General features: G+C 51.7%; 1 protein-coding gene and 1 long non-coding RNA gene across 5 annotated transcripts in view; one reads left to right on the top strand and one right to left on the bottom strand.

The window, feature by feature from the left end:
- Positions 1 to 1,347: 1,347 nt before the first annotated feature.
- LOC309823091 lies at positions 1,348 to 19,739 on the bottom strand. 2 transcript variants are annotated; one of them, XR_014296809.1, is made up of 6 exons: positions 19,580 to 19,739; positions 18,902 to 18,955; positions 5,947 to 6,076; positions 4,207 to 4,517; positions 1,904 to 2,049; positions 1,348 to 1,714 (listed from the first exon to the last, which is right to left on the bottom strand). It is a non-coding gene; the product is annotated as an uncharacterized lncRNA (long non-coding RNA). The 2 variants fall into 2 exon arrangements; XR_014296808.1 differs by lacking the exon at positions 5,947 to 6,076.
- Positions 19,740 to 20,580: 841 nt separating this feature from the next.
- Positions 20,581 to 21,473, top strand: part of PKNOX1 (PBX/knotted 1 homeobox 1) — a 47,810-nt gene continuing 46,917 nt past the window's right edge. For 2 of the 3 annotated variants that reach the window (XM_082655233.1, XM_082655235.1), the window contains exon 1: positions 20,581 to 20,704. The gene's annotated coding sequence lies outside the window, so the exon portion shown is untranslated. The remainder of the gene's footprint in view (positions 20,705 to 21,473) is intronic. The other variant, XM_082655234.1, reaches the window with a different exon arrangement.

Consider the following 21,473-nt stretch of genomic DNA (forward strand, 5'->3'; position numbering starts at 1 on the left):
GCGAATTTTTTTTTTTAAGCTGAGATTTCTTTTTTTTAAATTTATTTATTTTTGTCTACACTGGGTCTTCGTTGCTGCTGCCCGTGGGCTTTCTCTAGTTGCAGCGAGCGGGGGCTACTCTTCGTTGCGGTGCGCGGGCCTCTCATTGCGGTGGCTTCTCTTGTGGCGGAGCACAGGCTCTAGGCGCGTGGGCTCAGTAGTTGTGACTCACGGGCTTAGCTGCTCCGTGACATGTGGGATCTTCCTGGTTCAGGGCTCGAACCCGTGTCCCCTGCATTGGCACGCGGACTCTTAACCACTGCGCCACCAGGGAAGCCCTTCAGAGTGAATTGTTAAATGACAGAGTTAATGAGAAACAGAAAGGGGGAAAGGCATTGCTGAAACCTCACTTGGGTGCTGGCGACCTGACCGTCCTACCTGAGATGGCGACCGGGAAGGGAAGGAGATAGATCTGGATAGAGTTAACACGTGCACACTGCACAGCGAGGTTTGTGGGCAGGACGAGCTCCAGCCTGGGCCTCGTGGTCCTCCAAGCAGATCCTTTTCTTTCTTTTTTTTTTAAATTTATTTTATTGACGTATAATTGATTTATAATGTTGTGTTAATTTCTGCTGTACAGCAAAGTGATTCAGTTATACATATATATACATGTTTTAAAAATATTCTTTTCCATGATGGTTTATCCCAGGAGATTGGATATAGTTCCCTGTGCTCTACAGCAGGACCTTGTTGTTTATCCATTTGAAATGTAATAGTTAAGCAGGTCCTTCTCTGGCTCACGGCTTTCAGTTCCCACCTTCCCCGTTCTCACTGTGCCACCAGGTCCTTTAAAGCATCGTGATGGCATCGCCAGGTGTACTGCTGCAAACGAAGGTCACCTGCACGCAGGGCACAGCTTAAAGAGCTTGTGGTGCTTCAACCATATTTAAGGTTTATTTTTTTATTTTTATTTTTTTTTGCGGTACGCGGGCCTCTAACTGCTGTGGCCTCTTCCGTTGCGGAGCACAGGCTCCAGACGCGCTGGCTCAGCGGCCATGGCTCACGGGCACAGCCGCTCCACGGCATGTGGGATCTTCCCGGACTGGGGCACGAACCCGTGTCCCCTGCATCGGCAGGCGGACTCCCAACCACTGCGCCACCAGGGAAGCCCTATTTTTCAGCATCTTTTGACCCTGTATTTCTGCTCAGTCTTTTGGTTATTTAATCTAAAACGCATAATTCTCTTTTCCACACTTTTAGCATTCCTGGGGTTTCCACCTCGCTCTCCTCCTTTCCCTGAATGTTAGACTTGTCATTGTTATTAAGGATTTGACAACACAGAAGGAGGAAATTTTATGTAGTGTCACTGGCTAGTCAACGTTTTACTATTGGAGTTGGAGCGTCCTTAGGAAAATATGTGTGCCACAAAAGACTGTTGGTGGTGTAATTGTAGAGGTATTAGGTTAATATATAATGCATAAGTCTGTGTCATGGATCGTTTTTATTCGTCATAAAATTTTCAAATGACTCGAGGAGGTGTGGCCCTCGCAGCTGTTCCCCCGCGCTAACGGCCTCGGGCTCCGACTCAGAGAGGAATTCTGTGCCAAAGCGCCTGGCAGCCACCACAGTTCTTGGGATCCTCCCAGGGAGATCACTCGTTGTCAGCAGGGGTGATGATGGCAAACCAATAAAAGGCTGCATGGGCAGGACCTGGTGAGCATAGAAGTCTGGGTCCCTGGGGAGTGAAGAGGCTGTTTTGACCCCAAAATGCTTACCGTTGATTTACTTACTTCAATCAGTTTCTATTTACAAAGTCTAATTTTTGCCCCCTGGAGCAGATCAGAGAGGCCTGTGAACACAAGTCCGAGGACACACCTGCATCTGGAGAGCGGCTCCCCCAGCCTGACGCCCGCGTGCCCCTCACCTGGCTGTGCACAGTGTCTGTCTGAGGTCGGACCGTGCAGCCCTCGAGATGCTCTGATGCTGCTGCCTCTAGGGCTGAGCTGCTCAAACTTGACCCCGTTAGGAATCGCCCAAGGGTGCCGGTGACTCCTGGGCCCAGGGTGGGAGCTGCGGGGACAAAACAAGCGAGAGTGGAGATTGATTTTATTCAGGCTGCTAAGGGAAGGGGACGCCCAAGATCAGAGCTGCTCAGCGGAGGGGGCCTGCCTTGGGCTTTACAGGCAGGGCCATCGAGAGACGGCTCAGTTCGCTGAACGGAAATGTTTGTCTCTGTGTCCAGCTGGTTTCACAGGGACAATTTAATCTCAGCTCACCCTTCACAAGACAAACAATGGGACATTGGAGGGCCTGTGTGTAAAAGGGCATCTTCTAGAAAAAAACAAGGGGCATCTTCTGCGAGTCCTACGGGGGTCGTGAGGAAGCGCGGACTTATCTAAGTCTGTGGGGCAAGGGGTTTCCCGGGGCTCAGCACCAACGATCCGCACTTTAACAAATGCTCAGTGACTGAGGGGCAGGTGGGACTGGACCAGACGTTGAGAAACTCCCCCTGGAGCATCTGAGAGAGGCTGGAGGGCCCGTGTTGCCCTGGTAACACCTTCGCCATCTCCTGGTCCTGTGACAACCTGAGACACCACCGGGGTGCAGGTGTCCCAGCCTCTCCAGCGTTTGCTGCTGTCGGCCCATGAGGTGGGTCTCCCACGTCTGACACTGGGGAGACCCCAGGCCCACGATGGAGGAGGGGCCTCCCCGTCCCCGCCGCACAGAGGGTCTGCCAGCCTAGGGTACCTGCCCTCTGCCCTCTGTCCTCAGTGACCTTTGCGGGCCTGCCCCCTCTCACCCCAGCCTGGTCGGACCAGAACCACCCGGGCTTCCCCGCCATGAGCCTCAGCGCTGGGCGGACGGCGGCTGCTCCCGCGGGGCGTAGGCTGCTTTCTGGCCCCCTCCCTGTTCCCAGTGGGACATTGTCCCGGTCATCTGAGGACACTTCCTGCGGGCACTGGCTGCGAGCTGGGGCCGAGGGATGAGGCACCGCTGGTTCCTCACATGGGGTTGGTTATCGAGAGCTGAGAGCCCCCAGAGGGAGGGCAGGGGAGGGGCGGTCTCAGAACCAGGAGGCAGGCGGATGCCTGGGGCTGTGACAGCGGGCGAGAACCCTGCACCCACGGTGACCCAGGCATGACCCCTCGCTTTCTGCTGACCCTCTGCGTTCTGAAGGTGCCCACATCGGCCAGCCCACCCGGGAGCCGGAGGAGGATCCTGGGGGCAGCCAGTGCGATGGCCCCTCAGGGCACAGAGCAGGAGGGGGCAGGGGGAGGGTTGGGGGCGGGTGCAGCATCCCCGCCTTCCCTGCGGGAACCGGGCCGGCTTCCTCCTTCTCCCCTGAAAAGGGCACCTCTTCCAGGGCACGGCGACAGCCCATGGGGACACTGGGGGTATTTTCATTTATCGGCGTCTATATTTTTGTTTGCTTCTATATTTGAGCTTTCAACGACGTGTGTTATTCGATAACAAAATCTACTACAACTGGTCCGTTCCCAAACGTACACGAAGCGGCGACGGGGGGAAACGTTAGGGCAGCTGGCCCATCCCCGCGCTCGCGGTGAGGCTGGAGGTACTGCCTCCTCTTAGGGCGTGGCCCCCAGGCCCCCGGGGTGCCATGTTGAGACCTGGGGGTGGTCGCAGGACAGATCTGGACCGGGCGCCTGGGCCCAAGGCGAGTGCGCTGGGGTGAGCGGTACGACTCTGACACCAACTCCGGGCTCAGCGCAGACCCTGCAGGTTGAGGACACGGCCCCCCACAAGACCATCCTCACTCCGGACACCAGCTGCACTTTGGGGGTTCCAGGCCCCTCGTGCTTCTGACCAACTGGCTACAAATTTGGGGGTCCCCGGCACCCCCTCCAGTTCCATGGTTCGCCAGAATGGCTCACGGAACTCAGGAAAGCAGGTCCCGATGACTACAGGTGAGGTCCGGGAGGGCCCTTGGGCGCGCCCTCCGCCCATCAGCACAGCCACGTGATCCAGACGCCCATCTGAGTTTCCAGCGCCTGGAGTTATTAGGGGTTTGTTACACACGCATAATTGAACTCTGATCTTGTGATTGAATCCAGTTTCCAGCCCCCCCCACCCCGCCTCTCTCAGTGGAGGTCAGAGGTCAGCCTGATGTCACTCGACACCAGGTCCCCACCCTCAAAACCCAGGTCTTTCTGGCACGATGGGCCCCCCGCCCACACCTGAAGCTCTCAAGGGGCCACGGTTAGTCACCTCATTAGCATAAACTCAGGTGTGGTCTGAGGGGTTGAGCCGGAACCGGAGACAAAGACGGCTGAATTCTTGTTGTACGACAGCTGCCCAGGGGGTGCCTCGAGGCGCCGAGGAAACTCCCGAACTGGACTTCTAGCCTCTGGGAGCTGCCCCGGAAGCCCCACCCTTGTGGGGAGGCCGGAGGGGGTGACGCGTCTGGCAAAGTTTCCTCGATGCGGCGGCAACCAAAGCTCAGCAGAAAACCCCAGACACTCAAGACGTCTTGGCGGGAGATGGTGTTTGCTGTCATTCTCCTCGCAGGAACGTTGGAGCTGCCAGTGCAACAACAAAAATAAGTATTTTTAGGGTTGCAGTTAAACAAAAGGTCACACATTTATTCTTTATGACTCCATATGTTTGGATTTTAAATAACATTCTTCTGAGTAAATGCAATTTGGGGCGTTTAGCTTCCTAGTTATTCTTCAGAGGCACTCTGATTTTTACTTTCTGGAAGTAAGCTCTTAATTTATTTAAATAGTTGTGGGCTGAGATAAATCTCTCCATGTGATGGATCTGGTTGAAGACCTCTGTCCCAGCTGACACTGTGTCGTGGGTGACATGCTCTCTACATGCCCGAGTCAATCTGTGTGTGGGATGGCTGCGTCAGTTTGCAGGAGCACAGTTAGGACAGGGGGAAGTTGAGGACGGGGGCAAGTTGGCTTCTGGTGCCTACCTTCCCCCACAGACTCAGTGTATCATTCTGGGCGATACTTTTCAGTGCTTCTATTTTCCCATAAAGTGGAATTATTAACACTTGCATCCTACTGCAGTGAAATAGCATGATCTCTGGGATTTGCTTTAAACTATGTAAGGGGAAAAAAGGATGGGAAATAGATGAAACAAGATTGGCAAAATATCGACAGATGAATGAAGAAAGAAGATGTGGTGTATATATATAATGGAATACTACTCAGCCATAAAAAAGAATGAAATAATGCCATTTGCAGCAACATGGTTGAACCTAGAGATTATCATACTAAGTGAAGTAAGTCAGAAAAAGAAGAACAAATACCATATGCTATTGCTTATACGTAGAATCTAAAAAAATGATACAAGTGAACGTATTTACAAAACAGAAATAGACTCACAGACATAGAAAACAAGCTTACGGTTGGTTACCAAAGGGGAAAGGGTGGGGAAGGGATAAATTAGGAGGTTGGGATTAACATATACACACTATATACATAAAACAGATAAACAACAAGGACCTGCTGCACAGCACAGGGAACTATATTCAATAACCTGTGATAAACCATAATGGAAAAGAATCTGAAAGAGAATATATATATATATATATACGTATAACTGACTCACTTTGCTGTACACCAGAAACTAACACAACATTGTAAATCAACTATACTTCAGGGAATTCCCTGGTGGTCGGTCCAGTGGTTAACACTCCACGCGTCCACTACAGGGGGCATGGGTTCGATCCCTGGTCGGGGAACTAAGATCCTGCAAGCTGCATGGAGCGGCCAGAGAAAAAGAAAAGAAAAAAACCTGCAATAAAGGGTTGTCTGTTTGGGGGGAAAAAAAGAAAGTCGTAAAAAAAGATTGGCAAAATGTTGGTAATCTTACAGCTGAATGATGAGTCCACACAGGTTCATGATACTCTTCCCTCTACTTCTGTGCATGCAAAAAATTTTGTGAATTTTTGTGAAAATTTCCAAAATGAAAAGGTTAAAAAGATAACAGTAATACCTGCCCCTGTGTACCGCACATGAGCTGTCCTTAGAGCACCTTGCTTCCCTTGGAGAAGGATGCCTCGTAAATACAGGACCGAGTCACTACTCCCTGGCCCTCAGATTACTGCATCACACCTTGAGGTATTCTTGACAAGGAGACAGAAAATAGATTAGACCCCACGGGAAGCATGGCCATGAAAGAGGAAGATAAACTTTCAAAGCATCGGATGCTACGAGGAAAGAGCTCATCTTCAACTGACAAACTGGAGGGCCATCTGGGCAAATCGTTGACGTGGGAAGTACATTTGCAATACATCAAAAATATGTTTCCTGGTCGCTGACAGTTTATTTCTGGAGTTCCATAAATGTAACATTTCCGAACTTGTAAATAATAAATGTTTATTTATAAATCACTGGTTCCCAGAGGCAGATGAGCACACAGAATAAAAACAAGCTGCAGCAGCTGGTTAATTCCCCCCAGCCTGACTCACGGTGCGGATTCAAGAGCCCGCGGGAGAGGCCAATACATCCAGGAAACTGCGTTCATCTCAACACCAAGGCTACCAAGCGTGGTCGGCGACACACAGCATCAGCGTGCGTGCAGCAGAGGAACGCGTGTCCTTGCAGATCAACAAACCTGCCCCTGCTTGGAAAGATGCGGACAGGGGCACGAACCCGTGTCCGCTGCATCGGCCGGCGGACTCTCAACCACTGAGCCACCAGGGAAGCCCCCTAATTTTTAAAAACGGCTAACATGCCTTTGGGAATGCAGGATGGCTGAGGATTGGAACAAGGCATGAGTGAAAGCTTATCTTAGTTCGCAAACCTTTTGGCCACGAGATAATACGATGGTGTAGATAAGCCTATAGTGGAATCAGAATAAGTAAGAAATGCTTTTATTAAAGCCTTTGAAAACTTTTACGTACAATTGGCAAAAGCTTAGCTAATTTTAAGTGATTCCACCCCACTGCTAAACAAGCCTTCTGAATCCTTACTAGGGAAGCGTTTGTATTCTTCGTTCACTCTGAAGGCAGTAAAAGGGGACGCCCAGTTAGTTAAGCCGTGAAGACCACTGCCCGGGATGAGGGCCCGGCCGGCTTCATGGCCCTTCGGGACTGCTGGGAGCCCTCAACTTGTCCAGTTTTCTTCCCATGAAAGGACCCCGGGTTTCCTTCCGGGTCTCTAATTACATGAGCACTTTCTGTTTTCGGGTAACAAATCTATTCTTTAATCTTTCCACTGATCCTGACTAATATTTGCACGTAAGAAAAGTGCATTTACATCGCACAGGGAGATCAGCTCGGTGCTTTGTGACCACCTAGAGGGGTGGGATAGGGAGGGGGGAGGGAGACGCAAGAGGGAGGAGATATGGGGACATATGTATATGTATAGCTGATTCACTTTGCTATACAGCAGAAACTAACACACCATTGTAAAGCAATTATACTCCAACAAAGATGTTAAAAAAATAAAGTAAAAAAAAAGTAAAAGTGCATTTAGATAATGTCATACATGGTGACACAGCCAAACATGGGGCCACCCAGCCCGACGGGCAGCGGGAGGGCGGCACAGCCCACCACCCAGCCAGGCTTGGTTCTTTCTTTTCTTCTCATTGAAAATATGTTGCAGAGGTAGCAGCTCTGTTCTCTGACGTCTCAAGAGATGGTAAACATTCATTTCAGCAAGATCAGGAAGAGAGCCAAGAATGAGGCGGCAAGAAGAAAGAGAAACATTTTCTCATTTTCATGCTCCTTTCTGTGCTAATTTCGTGCTTTCTGGGGGGGGGGGGCAGGAGGACAGCGTGCCAGCTCCGCCTCCCTCTCCCCTTGGGCCTCCATCATCAGCCTCCCCGATGAGCCACAGAGACGCCAGGCCCTGCAAAGGCCAGTGCAGCCAGCCGGCGGGCAGGGGTGGGAGAGGGGCCCGCAGCTAGGCCACCATCTCTCTGTCCCCCCTCATCCTCTCTACCCGCCCCCACTCCTCCTCAGGCAGGAGGGCACCCTTCCCAAGGACACGGATGGCTGTGGGCAGAGAGGAAGCAGGACTTGAAAGCACGTCTTCTGAGGCCGAGCCTCAGCTGTATCATTCCTGTAGGAAGAACCTGGAGCTGAGCCTCCCAGGGTCCTCCCACGGCCACCTTGCCATCCACGGTAGGGAAGGACGAAATGGTGCAGCGAGTAAATGGAGCCTGCCTGTTCTCGTGGTGGCCTCAATGTGCCATTCTCAGGGCCTAACTAGAGACAGAAAGGGTACTTGTCTTACTCAGGGGTCTCCAGAGAATCAGAACCAATAGGATGGAGAGACAGACAGATAGGTAGATACAGACACACACATAGAGAGAGACAGACACAGAGACAGAGAGAGATTGATTTTAAGGAAGTGGCTCATGCCACGTGGGTACTGGCAAGCCTGAAGTGTGCAGGCAGGTTGGCAGGCTAGAAATTCTGGTAAGCAGTCGGCTGGGAGAATTCCTTCCTCCTCAGGGAAGCTCAGTCTTCTCTCTAAAGGCCTCAGCTGGTCGGATGAGGTCCACCGCATTACGAGGGCGCTTGGCTTTACTCCAAGTCAGCTGATTCAAACGTTAATCACATCTGAAAAATACCTTCACAGCAATATCTAGACGGGTATGTGACCACACAACTGGGCACCCCAGCACAGCCACGCTGACACAGGAAACTAACCATCCCAGGTGCCAAAGCCCAGGAAATCCTGTCCTGACCCAATGCAGCTGAGCCCATGCCCAGTGCCAGCTGCCTACACTGGGTCATCTCACAGCTCTTGCCTCTGTCTTCCTCTGGCCTGAGGGCGTTGTCTCTCTTTTAAAATGAAGCACAATTGGGCTTCCCTGGTGGCGCGGTGGTTAAGAGTCCGCCTGCTAATGCAGGGGACACTGGTTCGAGCCTTAGTCCGGGAAGATCCCACATGCCGCGGAGCAACTAAGCCCGTGCGCCACAACTACTGAGTCTGCGCTCTAGAGTCCGCGAACCACAACTACTGAGCCCGTATGCCGCAACTACTGAGACCGTGCACCTACAGCCTGTGCTCTGCAACAAGAGAAGCCACCACAATGAGAAGCCCGTGCACCGCAACAAAGAGTAGCCCCTGCTCGCCACAACTAGAGAAAGCCCGTGCGTAGCAACGAAGACCTAACGCAGCTAAAAATAAATTTAAAAAAAATAAAAAATAAAGCAAAAGTATTATTCAGCCTTAAAAGGGAAGGAAATTCTGACCCATGCCGCAACACAGATGAACCCTGAGGACACCGTGCCCAGTGACATAAACCAGTCACCAAAAGACGAGGCCACTCAGATGAGGCCCCCGAGAGGCAGAGACAGAAGGCAGAGCTGTGACCCCCAGGGGCTGGGGTGTGTGCGGGGAGCTGCCCTTCCAGGGCCCAGCGCCTCAGCCTTGCAAGACGACAGAGCGCTCTGGATGCGCGGTGATGGCAGGACTACAGCGCGTGTGCGCCAGGCCACTGACCTGGACACTTGCACACAGTCGGAAAGGCAAACCTTGTGTTACGCATACTCTACCCAAGTGTGTAATACGGTTTCCAAATATTGGGGGTTTCCCATTATCTCTCTGTTACTGATCTGTAGTGTAGTTCCACTGTGGTGGGAGGACGGGCTTTGTACGACTGGAATCCTTTTAAATTCCCGGACACCTGACCGCACTTGCTGGCTTGCTCCGTCCTGCTGTTGTTGCCATGTTTCCACTGCTCAGTGACCTCCTCAGCAAAGGGTCTCTTACAGGATTACAGAATCGAGTGATACGCAGAACGATTGGAGTGGACACGATATGACGATATTTGTACGGTGTCCGGCGTGTGGAGGGGGAGGCCCTGGAGGGGTGTACGAAACGTGGGCTCCGCTCAGAATAAAAAGAGGGAGCGTCACACCGATCACTGAACACGCGCACGGGACCTCACACCCCGTGGGCTCTCAATTACAGGACAATAGCAGGTGAACGATGGAAAGGAGGAAAAGACGATGCTGAAGAGGTCCTGCGGGGAACTAACTAGTCTTCCGTGCGGCACGCACGTCTAACCAGCTTCTCTCAATGTGTGGCCCATGGGCCCCAAGGGCCCCCAGACCCGTTCAGGGTTCAGCAGTTTAGGGTCAAAGCTACTTTTTTTTTTTTTTTTTTTTTTGCAGTACGTGGGCCTCTCACTGTTGTGGCCTCTCCCGTTGCGGAGCACAGGCTCCGGACGCGCAGGCTCAGCGGCCATGGCTCACGGGCCCAGCCGCTCTGCGGCACGTGGGATCTTCCCGGACTGAGGCACGAACCCGCGTCCCCTGCATCGGCAGGCGGACTCTCAACCACTGCGGCACCAGGGAAGCCCATAGCTACTTTTAAAAATTAGGAGTTTGGGATTAACATACACACTACTATATATAAAATAGGTAAACAGCAAGGACCTACTGTATAGCAACTATAAATAACTTATAATGGCAAAGAATCTGAGAAAGAGCAGATATTTGTATAAGTGAATCACTTTGCTGTGCAGCAGAAATTAACACAACACTGTAAGTCAACTATACCTCGGTAAATTTTTAAAAATCTGAAAAAGAATATATATATGTATAACTGAATCACTTTGCTGTACACCTGCAACTAACACAACAGTGTAAATCAACTATACTTCAATTAAAAGATAACTGGTATTAAAAAAAAAAACTACTTTTCTAATAATACTAAGACGGTCCTTGCCTTTTTGCGGGGACACGATGGTACATATATATATATCACCATCTTTATCCATTCATCTGTTGATGGATACCTAGGTTGTTTTCACATCTTGGCTATCGTAAATTATGCTGCCATGAACAATGAGGTGCATCTATCTTTTGAAATTAGTGTTTTTGTATTCCTTGGATAAATACTCAGATATGGACTAGCTGGATCATATATGGTAGTTCTAGTCTTAATTTTTTGAGCAGTCTCCTTACCGTTTTCCATAGTGGCTGTTCCAATTTACATTCCGCACAACTGTGATTTTTAACATTGTCTAGTGAAATGGGTCAACATTTGGAATAACTGCACCATTCAGTGAATTAATATTTTCCAAATGACCAAATGGCCACGTTACAAAATCATGTGTGGGTCATAGATCCATCCAAAGTGCCAGAGAGACCAGTGGGTTTTAGTCTAACAGCAGGAAAGGTACATTGCAGCGCTGCTGGAGTCCACACTGCAATGAACCTGTAAGGAACATCCATGTGTCAGTTTTGGTGGAGAACCTATATAAACGCTCCTCCACTTTCCTGCTACACATCCCTGAGAGGTCAAATTTTCTTCACAGACATCAACTAAAACAATATATTACAAGAGACTGAACACAGAAGCAGCTATGAGAATCCAGCTGTCTTTTATCAAGCTAGACATTAAAGAGATCTGCAAAAATATGAAACAAGTCCCTTGTTCTCACTAATCATTTTTTGAAAATAATGATTTTTCATAAAATGTTATTTATTGTTGAGTAACGTGGAATCGGTTTCTAATTGTAGGTTTAAATGAATGAATAAAAATCTTTTAAAAACAATCTTTTAGTCTTAATTTCTAATATTGTATGTGTTTTCATGAACCCAAAGCCAGCTGTGAAGTGAGAAAGGGCAGGTTCTGGCTGCGAGAATTCAGGGTGGTAAAAAGGGACTCATTCCAATCCCTCTGGGAAATGTAAGTCTAAACTTCCCAATTCCTCATTTTTGGGAATTTCCTTATCTTACACATTTAACCTCTTAAGTATTTCATAAGGTAGGAGGGGAGAGAAATTGGGAAGCAAAGCAGTCTTAAAAATCACCGATACCGCCTCACGCCCACGAGGGCATAGACCCCAAAGAACTGAAAGCAGGAACTCAAAACAGATATTTGTACATCCACGTTCAGAGCAGCATTACTCACACTAGCCAAGGGGTGGAAACAACCCAAGTGTCCACTGAAAGGTGAATGGATGAACAAGATGTGGTCTATCCAGACTATGGAATATTATTCAACCTTAAAAGAGAAGGAAGTCCTGTCACCTGCTACAACATGGAGGAACGTTGAGGACATTGTGCTTGGTAAGATAAGCAGGGGCCTTCGAGTAATGCTTAAATCAGATCACTCTTCACAGCAAACAATAAAGAGAAGCTGTATTCTGCTTATTAGTTCTGTTTCTCAGACCAGGAAGTGGATGCACAGCCTGGCTGGATGCTTCGGGCAGAGGTGGGCTTCATCCACCCACCACCCTGGACCCCCTACGCCGGCGGCAACGATCAAAACGAAGTGAGCTCGGTCCTGCGAAAGCTCGTGTTGCCATTACTTTTGTAACTTCAACGAGAAACAGATTTTTAAATACGTGACAGCATAGACCATGCCTCTTGACCGTTACCCAGTTTAGAAACTGGCCCGATCACAAAGGAAGCTGAAGCAGCTGCTGGTTTGGGAAAGTCGCCGGCTGCAAGCGAGCAGCTGGGTCACGGTGCCACTTCCAGCTGCACGGCCCGAGGAGGCCTGTTCTGGTCCCGCTCAAAAAAGTCGCCACCCGGCTCTCCTCGGGAGCAGCCAACTCCAGCACCTGTGGTCCCTCTGAGGGGTGGGCAGCCATCATGGTGTGACCCACAACGAGGCCAGGGAGAGGGACCGCTGGGAAACAGGAGCTGCGGAACGAAGCGTCGTGCCATTGGCACAGCTGCGCTGGGGCAGGTGGTTGGAACAGAGCTTTCACTGGCAAAGTTGTCCAAAGGCTGTGCAGTCAGGGGACAGCCAGGAATCGTCCTCGACCACGGTGTTTCGTACTTTGTTTTTTTAACTGGACAATATAGTTTAATGTAGCAAAAATCTAGGGAACGATCCGGTATTTCAGTTAAGGCTCCGGGTGCCTGAAAATGATCAAGAGAAAATTGGTTTCACGGCCTAAAAACGTGAGGTTGCATCAGGGAACGTGTTCATGTAAGAAGACTTAGTTTAAAACATTGGTTAATAAAAGGTCAGGATAAAACCAAGAGGAAGCTGGCTTTTCCCTGTAGCATCTGCTGTTTGTTTTGACTGGTATTTCGTATCCTTGGCTTCATCTCAGGGGAGCATGCCTGGCCAGGAGGCCAGCCTGGGAGACAAGGACCACTGCAGCGCCCCTGCCCCCAGAATGCCTCAGGAAACATTTTCCTGATGAGCAGATTTTCAGTTAGTGACAGAGAGTCACCCCGAGTAAGCCGAGTCGTTCTGGTGCCAGGGCTGGAGCCCACTGGCCAGGAGAGGCCACGGGACCACGCTGACCTACGGGTGGGGAAGGGACCCACACAGCACGGACCTGGTGCGATTTGATGCTGTGACCAGAGCTCAGGCCCTAGTCCCCTGCACAATTCTGCCTGGCCAGTTGTGTTTCCAGGGTAGGATTTCCTGGTGTGAGGGTTGGATTGTGTCCCCCCAAAATTCATATGGTGAGTCCTAACCCTCAGGACCTCAGAATGTGACTGTATTTGGAGATACGGGGTCTTTACCAAGTTACAGTGGGGTCACTGGGGTAGGCCCTAATCTAATATGACTGATATCCTTAAAAAAGGGGGGAAACTGGGCACCCAGAGGCACACGGGGAGAACACCACGAAGGCAGAAATCAGGGTGAACTTCTACAAGCCAAGGAGTGACACAGCTTGCCAGCAAGCGACCAGAAGCTGGGGGAGAGCTTGGGACAGATTCTCCCTCTCAGCTTCAGAAGGAACCAAGCCTGCTGACACCTTGATCTCGGACTTCTGGCCTCCAGACTAAGACAGAATAACTCTCTGTTGTTTAAACCACTCAGTCTATGGTACTTTCTTACGGCCGTCCTAGCAAAGTAATACACCTGGTGTAAGGACACCTGGAATAAGCAGAAACGTTGCCTGGGCGTCTCCAGTGGGCAACTGCGCATTCTTTGGAGCTCACCCTTCTGGGTCATCTGATTCTAGCTCTTCCTTGCCTTTGAGCTATCTTATGGTTGTAGAGAATGAGTGACGATGCAAATTATTTTTGTCTCTGGACTCTGTGATGAAGGGACAGCCCTCACCCCATGGTCCCCAAATCCTCCCACCCAAGGCCAGATTTGCACAATTTGCAAGTTCCCGCCAATATTCCTGCCTATATAGGTGTGTGTTCTTTGCATTTTCCTTTGAACTGGCTGGAGCGTCTTACCAGTTCCCTCGCTCAACTAACAAGCTCAGGAAGCTGCTGGCCACCTGTTGATTGCACGTCTGCCTGAGAGTCACGATTCCTTCTTTGGTCAACATTATCTTTTGACATTGGCCGTGGCTGCCACGTCCCTGTTGCGTTGTGCTGGGATCCTTAAGGAGGAGCCGTCACAGCTGGGGCAGCGTCTCCCACCCTGATCTTTTAGGGACTTAATTGTTGGAATTGTCCTCTTTAGAAAAGCGGGGCTCCGGGGGGGGGGTGGGGGGATGAACTGAGAGACTGGGATCGACATATATACAACTAATATGTATGAAATAGATAACTAATAATAAGAGCCCGCTGTATAAAGTCAATAAATAAATACAATAACCAGTGGCAAAACACTCCCCCAAAACAAACAAACAAAAAAACCCCAAATTGCTGACACAGGTGAAAGTAAACAAATAAAATTATTGTTAATTTTTTAAAAATTTAAAAATAAAATAAATAAAAACAAAACCACGAGCCATGAAATAGAGAGAGACACAGAGAGAGAGAAAGTAGATAGATAGAAAGATAGGAACGCACATCTTTCTTCAGCGTTCTAGTGACTGATTCCTCTCCCTTTCCCTTCAGCCTAGGAGTTCACAGTGGTTTGTTGTTAATTAGTCCCCTGGATACTTAAGGATCTTTTTAAAATAGTACTTTTATTAAACCGCTCTTGAAATCTTCCTGATTGATACAACTCCCAAATTTGTATCTCTACCTATAACCTCTCCCACAAACTCCAGATTTGTTTACAAAACACTCACTTGTTATTCTCAGAAGTCATTTTGAAAATACCTCAAAATCAGCATGCACGAAACTGAACTTTCGCATTTCCCCCAAATACCATCTCTGCCAGAGCCTTCCCCGTGTTATTCAATGGCAACTTCATCTGGGAGTTGCTTTAGCCACTCATTATATCTTATGATCCAACAATTCTTTTTTTTTTTTTTTTGCGGTACACAGGCCTCTTACTGCTGTGGCCTCTCCCGTTGCGGAGCACAGGCTCCGGACGCGCAGGCTCAGCGGCCATGGCTCACGGGCCCAGCCGCTCCGCGGCACGTGGGATCCTTCCGGACCGGGGCACGAACCCGCGTCCCTCGCATCGGCAGGCGGACTCTCAACCACTGCGCCACCAGGGAAGCCCCCAACAATTCTTTATTAGATGCACACCCCTGAGAAGTTCTTGCACGGGTACCCCAGGAGACATGCAAAAGAATATTAATATCATGTCTATAATCCTTGCAAAGAAAGAACAGTCTAAATCTCATTAAGAGTAGATTGGATAAAATGCTGGAGAGGGTGTGGAGAAAAGGGAACCCTGTTGCACTGCTGGTGGGAATGGGAATTGGTACAGCCAGTATGGAGGTTCCTTAAAAAACTAAAAACAGAACTACCATATGACCCAGCAATCCCACTACTGGGCATATACCCCGAGAAAACCATAATTCAAAAAGAGTCATGTACCACAATGTTCATTGCAGCACTATTTACAATAGCCAGGACATGGAAGCAACGTAAGTGTCCATCGGCAGATGAATGGAGAAAGATGTGGCACATGTGTACAATGGAATATTACTCAGCCATAAAAAGAAACGAAATTGAGTTATTTGTAGTGAGGTGGATGGACCTAGAGTCTGTCATACAGAGTGAAGTAAGTCAGAGAAAAAAACAAATACCGTATGCCAACACATATATATGGAATCTAAAAAAAAAAAAAAAAAGGTCCTGATGAACCTAGGGGCAGGCCAGGAATAAAGACGCAGATGTAGAGAATGGACTTGAGGACACGGGGAAGTAAGCTGGGACGAAGTGAGAGAGTGGCATGGACATATATACACTACCAAATGTAAAACAGACAGCTAGTGGGAAGCAGCTGCATCACACAGGGAGATCAGCTCGGTGCTTTGTGACCACCTAGTGGGGTGGGATAGGGAGGGTGGGAGGGAGACGCAAGAGAGAAGGGATATGGGGACATATGTATACATATAGCTGATTCACTTCGTTATACAGCAGAAACTAACACAACATTGTAAAGTAATTATACGCCAATAAAGATGTCAAAAAAAAAAAGGGTAGATTGGATAAACAGTGGTTATACAGATGGAATAGTACACAGCCCTTGAAACGAGTGAACCTCAGTACTGTGCAGACTCATAAATGGATGTCTCAAACCAAAGATTAGGTTAAAAGAACAAGACTCAATAAAATTCAAGTATTGTTTTAAAACAGTGAAAAGTAAAATATATATATTATTTGAGATTTCAAATCTAGATGGTAAAACTATAAGGAAGGGCAAAGGAATTACAAAACAAAAAACAGAAGTCAGGATATGTTTATTTCTGGTTAGAGAAAAAGAAAAGCATTTAAGAAAGGGGACAGTGGGTTTGAAAGGTAATGGCATTGTTCTATTTCCCAAGATTGATAAGTATATTTATATTCCTTTTATTATTATATAAATGTACGTATATGCTATCTGCTCCCTTGCAGATAGATAATGTTTCATAATAAAAAGTTACACAATTAAAAAAAACGGGGCTCAGGCATGAAGAACCATGGTTCCTCCAGTCTTGGCCCTGGGCACCCACTGTGTGCTGGGAGCCTTCCACACGCAGCTCATTGCCTCCTCTGCAGAATCCCAAGAGATGTACGAAGTCCCCACTGAAGGCAGGGAGCTGGATCTCAGGGAGGTCAAGTGCTCTCATCCACATTCACACGGCAAGTGGCAAAGCCAGACTCCACCCCCAGCACTGTGGACTGCAAGCCCAGGGCTCTTCTGACTACACCACAGTGCTCTCCTTTACACAGAAAAAGAAATACCACTTGGGTGGGCCCTAAGATGGTCCTGGGGGATCCTCTCTTCCTGGTGTTTGTGTCTTCCTGTGACCCCCTCCCCTTGTGTGTGGGCAGGACCTGAGACTTGCTTCTAACCAATACACTAGACAAGGGTGATGGGAAGATGCTTCTGGGATTACCTTCCATAACACTGTAACTTCTGTCTGCCTAGCAGACTCTATTCCTTGCTGGCTTGGATGAAGCAGCTGCTGTTTTCCTCTCTGGACAGGTCCATGTGGCAAGAAACTGAAGGGGCTCCAGTCAAGAGCCAGCAAGGACCTGAGGCCCTCAGTCCATCTGCCCACAATGATGTGCGCTTGGAAGTGGATCCTTCCCCAGTGAAGCCTTCAAATGAGACCCCAGCCCTGACGGCCACTCGTGACAGGCCCTGAGGCAGAGGACCCAGTCAAGACACGCCCAGATTCCTGACCCACAGAAATTTGAGATAATGTATGTTGTTTTCAGACACTAAGTTTGGGATAATTTGTTATGAAGCAATAGCTAACCAATACACCATGCCTCAGAAGCACTCGTTCATGCATTCAACAAATATTTCCTTGCCAGGCACTAGTACAGGTGCTCGGTATACATCAGTGAACAAAACAGAGTAAAATTCCTGTTCTCCTGGAGAGTAGATTCTAGTGTTTATGTGTGTGTGTGTTGGGGGTGGGAGTGCTGGATGATAGACATAACAAACAAGCTACATAGTTATACAGTTACATCATATGTTACATGTATCTACACAAGTACCACAGAGGAGGAAGCAGGGTGAGGACAGGGAATGGGTTGGGAGTTTGCAATTTTAAACCTCTTCTGAGAAAGTGATGTTGAGAAAGATTTCAGGGAGTGAGGGAGAAAGCCATGCAGATATCTTTGGGAAGAGTGCTTCAAGCACAGGGAATAGGCAGTGCAAAGGCCCTGAGGCTGAATCATGCTTGCAGAGAGCAAGGAGCCGCAAGGTGGCAGACTGGAACACAGTGGGTGAGGGGAAGGATGGTGGGAGCTGAGGTCAGAAGTGCAGAGGGGAGAGAGATCCGGGAGACCCTCAGGGGCTCTGCATGGACTTTGCTTTTGCTCTGAATGAGATGGGTAACACTCGGAGGGGTTGAGCACAGCAGTGACGAGGTCTGACATATTTTTAAAAGGATCATCCCCTACTCATCGCTGGTGACTTCCTGCTCACCTATGCAAACTGAAGCAGCTTACACACATCAGCCACACTGGCCGCGATAACAAGCCAAGAGACTTGCCCTTATTTTTAGGTGTTTTTCTCACTCGTTCTTCTTACCAAAGCCCCAGATCCCAGCCATCCTCTGAGGATGGCCCAAGCCCTGCCTGCCCCCGTCACCTCCTCCAGCCTTCACCCCGTAATCTCCCCCACACAGTGCAGCTCCCTGCACCCCATCCAGGCTGCTACAGGCTTTGTGCACTGGCTCATAAGCTCCGCCAGGCAGGGTCCAAGGCTCGCCTTTCTCCTACATTCTCCCCAACCCGCTCCAGCTTGAGACAGCGCTGCACAGGGCGGGGCTCTGTCAGGCTGGCCGGCGCCTTGGCAGAGTTCTTTCTGCCTTTCCTGTGCGTCCCTCAAAGCGTTCCTCCACCTCCCTGCCTGCGCCCACCTACTGTGCCCTCCCCTCCTGGCCTCACAGCACCTACTGTCATCTGGACAGTTCTAGAAACAATTATATGAGGCTTTTCATTTCACACACCTAGACGTGGTCCTTGGGAAAACAGTAGCAAATCTTTATAAAAAAGAAATTGGAAGGAAAGTACTCAGAAGAGCTGCTTGTGCACAAACGTTCCTTTTCTGTTAGTAAACCACCCTGGTGCCACTACTAGGGGGCAGGCTGTGGAGGGAGGCAAATGGAAGCAAAGGAAGCCTTGCCCTCCGTGACCCCACTTCTACCTCATTTTGAATTATTTTTCCTAAAGAGGGCCCCCAAATGTGTGAGCCTCAGAGCCGCAAACCTGGAGGGGATCACCGACGGCACCTGCAGCTCTTCCTCTTTTCTGGAGATGGCCCTGTAGAGAGAAGGAAAGAAAGAGCGGGCAGATCATGGGGGGCACGGGTAGAGGAGACCAGGCGCAGAGGCCAGACTGGCGTGCAGGGCCTGGGCCTCAACTGCCTGGTGACTTGTACCTGGCTATCAGGGGGCTGCACACCCCCAGGTCTTCCTGGTCCGAGATCCCTGCTGCCTCACACACTTGATGGGAACCAGGTGAAAGCTTCAGCCCTGGGCCAGCACTAGGATGAAGCCAGTGAGGCCAGGGCTGCTGCACCACGCCTGTGACCAGTGCAGACGGTTGGGCCCGAGCTTCGTATAATGCTCTGCTGTCCCTGCCTTAAAATTCTTAATATCCTTTGAACAAGGGACCTGTATTTCCATTTTGCACTGGGCCCTGCACATATAGGTAGCCGGTCTGCATCACTGACATTCTGGGGTCCCCTCCCTCCAACTTTCCACTGGTCAGTGGCTCACTGGCCTCGCCTGAGCCCAAGCGCTGCTACAACCTACTCTCTGGAAAACAGAGCCGTTCTGCAGGGCCACACAGACTGTCTGTGGCTTCCTGGTGTTGCTGGAACCCTGAAGACTTAGAGGAGGGATGTCCTGACGAGCTGTTCACAACTGAACCCACCCCAGGCACCTTTCAGCCACGTGTTCCCGTCCTGGGTCTGCTTCTTCCCGGAGCAGCGCGGGAGCCCTTCTCCAGACAGCGATCCCACACAGGAGGAAGGTTTCTGCAAAAATGGACAGTCATCCAAGCCCCGTGCCTCTGCACTAGGGAAGGCCTGCCCTTCCCTTAACGTCTTGGAGCGCACGGCCACCGGCGGGGCCCCCGCGGACGCAAGGCAGCACCGCCTTTGAAAGTCCACCTTGAAATACGACCACACTTTCCGGGTCGCTCTAAGGGAGGCCACTTCACCTAGAGACTGGGCCTTGCGTGGATCACCGGGGGACAGGTGCCTGAGGGCAGAGCGCGAGACCAGAGGCGAGCGTGCTTCAGTGGCTGGAGCCCGGACCAGGCCTAAGGGCGCTCGGGGTCAGGCGGGTCTCTGAGCACAGCCGCCGCGCTCGGGACGCACGTGCGCAGCCGCGGGGAAGAAAGCGGGGGGCTGCCGCGGGCCTGTACACAAAGAGGGCGCTGCGCAGAGTAGGGGCCTGGGCGCCAAACGCCCGCGCGGCCTGGCCTCCGAGGGCAGCCCGGGGGGGCCGGGCCCCGCGGCGCCCTGGCGCGCGAAGAGGACCCGAGGCTCCTCCCGCGGATGGTACAGCCCGCCCTCCCCGCCGGACCATCGCGAATGGTCTCGCCCACCCGAGCCCCACCACACACCTCCCCCGGCCGCTGAGGGGCGAGCGGAGGGGGCGTGGCGAGATAAGGCCACGCCCCCATCTGCGTAGTAGTGAGGTGGGGCTCGCGGCCAGCGGGGTGGGCCTCTCCTCGCGCCGCGGCGCAGCGGTCGTGGGCGGGGCCCGACTGGGGAGCGAGGCGGGGGTGGGGCCGGCCGCCGCCAGCCCCCGGCTCACTCTCCGCCCCCGGCGCCAGGCCCCGCCCCCGGCCGCCGCGGCGCCGGGACGGGGCGGGGCCCGGGCCCGGAAGGCCCCGCCCCCTCTGTGAATATTGATGCGGCGCGCGTCGGCGTCGCCCTCCTCCCATTGAGCGAGGCTGTGTCGCGTGGCCCAGCGTCGGCGTGACGGTTGGACGCGGGCGCGGCACTGCGGGTCCCGATTGCTGCAGCCGCTTGTCAGTGTGATGAAGATTGGCACCCAGGTAAGCTGTCACTCAACCGCTCTGCCGCCGCCGCCGCTCCGCCGCCCCGTCACTATCAATCACGCCGGCCTGCAGGCGCCGCGGCCACCGCCCCGCCGCCGCTGCCCGGGTCTCCGCGGGTTGCCGCCGCCCGGGAGGGCCGCGCCAGACCCGCCGCCCGGGGCAGGGGGCGGGGAGGGGGCGCGGGTGGGGGAGGGGAGCCGCGGCCGCGGGGAGGGGCGCTGTCCGCCGGGCCGGCGCGGGGGCGCGCCCCGCTTGTTTTTCGGTGTGGGCTTAGGGACGCGGAAATTTCTGGAAGGCTCCGCCGCCGCCGCCGCCGCGCGGGGCCCGTGGTGAGGCGCGCGCTCCTAACCGTCCCTCTCGGAGCGCGGCGCGCGCCCCTGCGCGGGCGGGGCGGGGGGCGCGGGGGCGCGCGGCGGGGGCGGGGCCCAGGCTGAGGCGGCGCGCGGGGGCGGGGCCTGGAGCGGGCGCGCGCGGGGGCGGGGCCGGCGTCGCGGGGGTGGCGGGGGTGCTTCGGAGGGTCACCGAGGCACTGCGTTGGCCGTCGCCGAGTCCGAGGCTGGGAGGGATCCGGGTGCCCGGTGTCTGGAATGAGTGACAAATGCGTCGCGAGTAATAAACAGCCGATGTGAAGTAGAGGCCTGGGCGCGTCGGGCACGGTCCGGCCACTCGCTGGAATTCCACATTCCTTTAGAAAGAGATCGTGAGTCACTTCAGAAAAGGCAGGGAGCGTTAGTCTGCTTTATATCATCGTCAGGGCTGTTGAAAC

Source organism: Grampus griseus (assembly GCF_964374135.1).
Source record: "Grampus griseus genome assembly, chromosome: 5".
Classification (NCBI taxonomy): domain Eukaryota; kingdom Metazoa; phylum Chordata; class Mammalia; order Artiodactyla; family Delphinidae; genus Grampus; species Grampus griseus.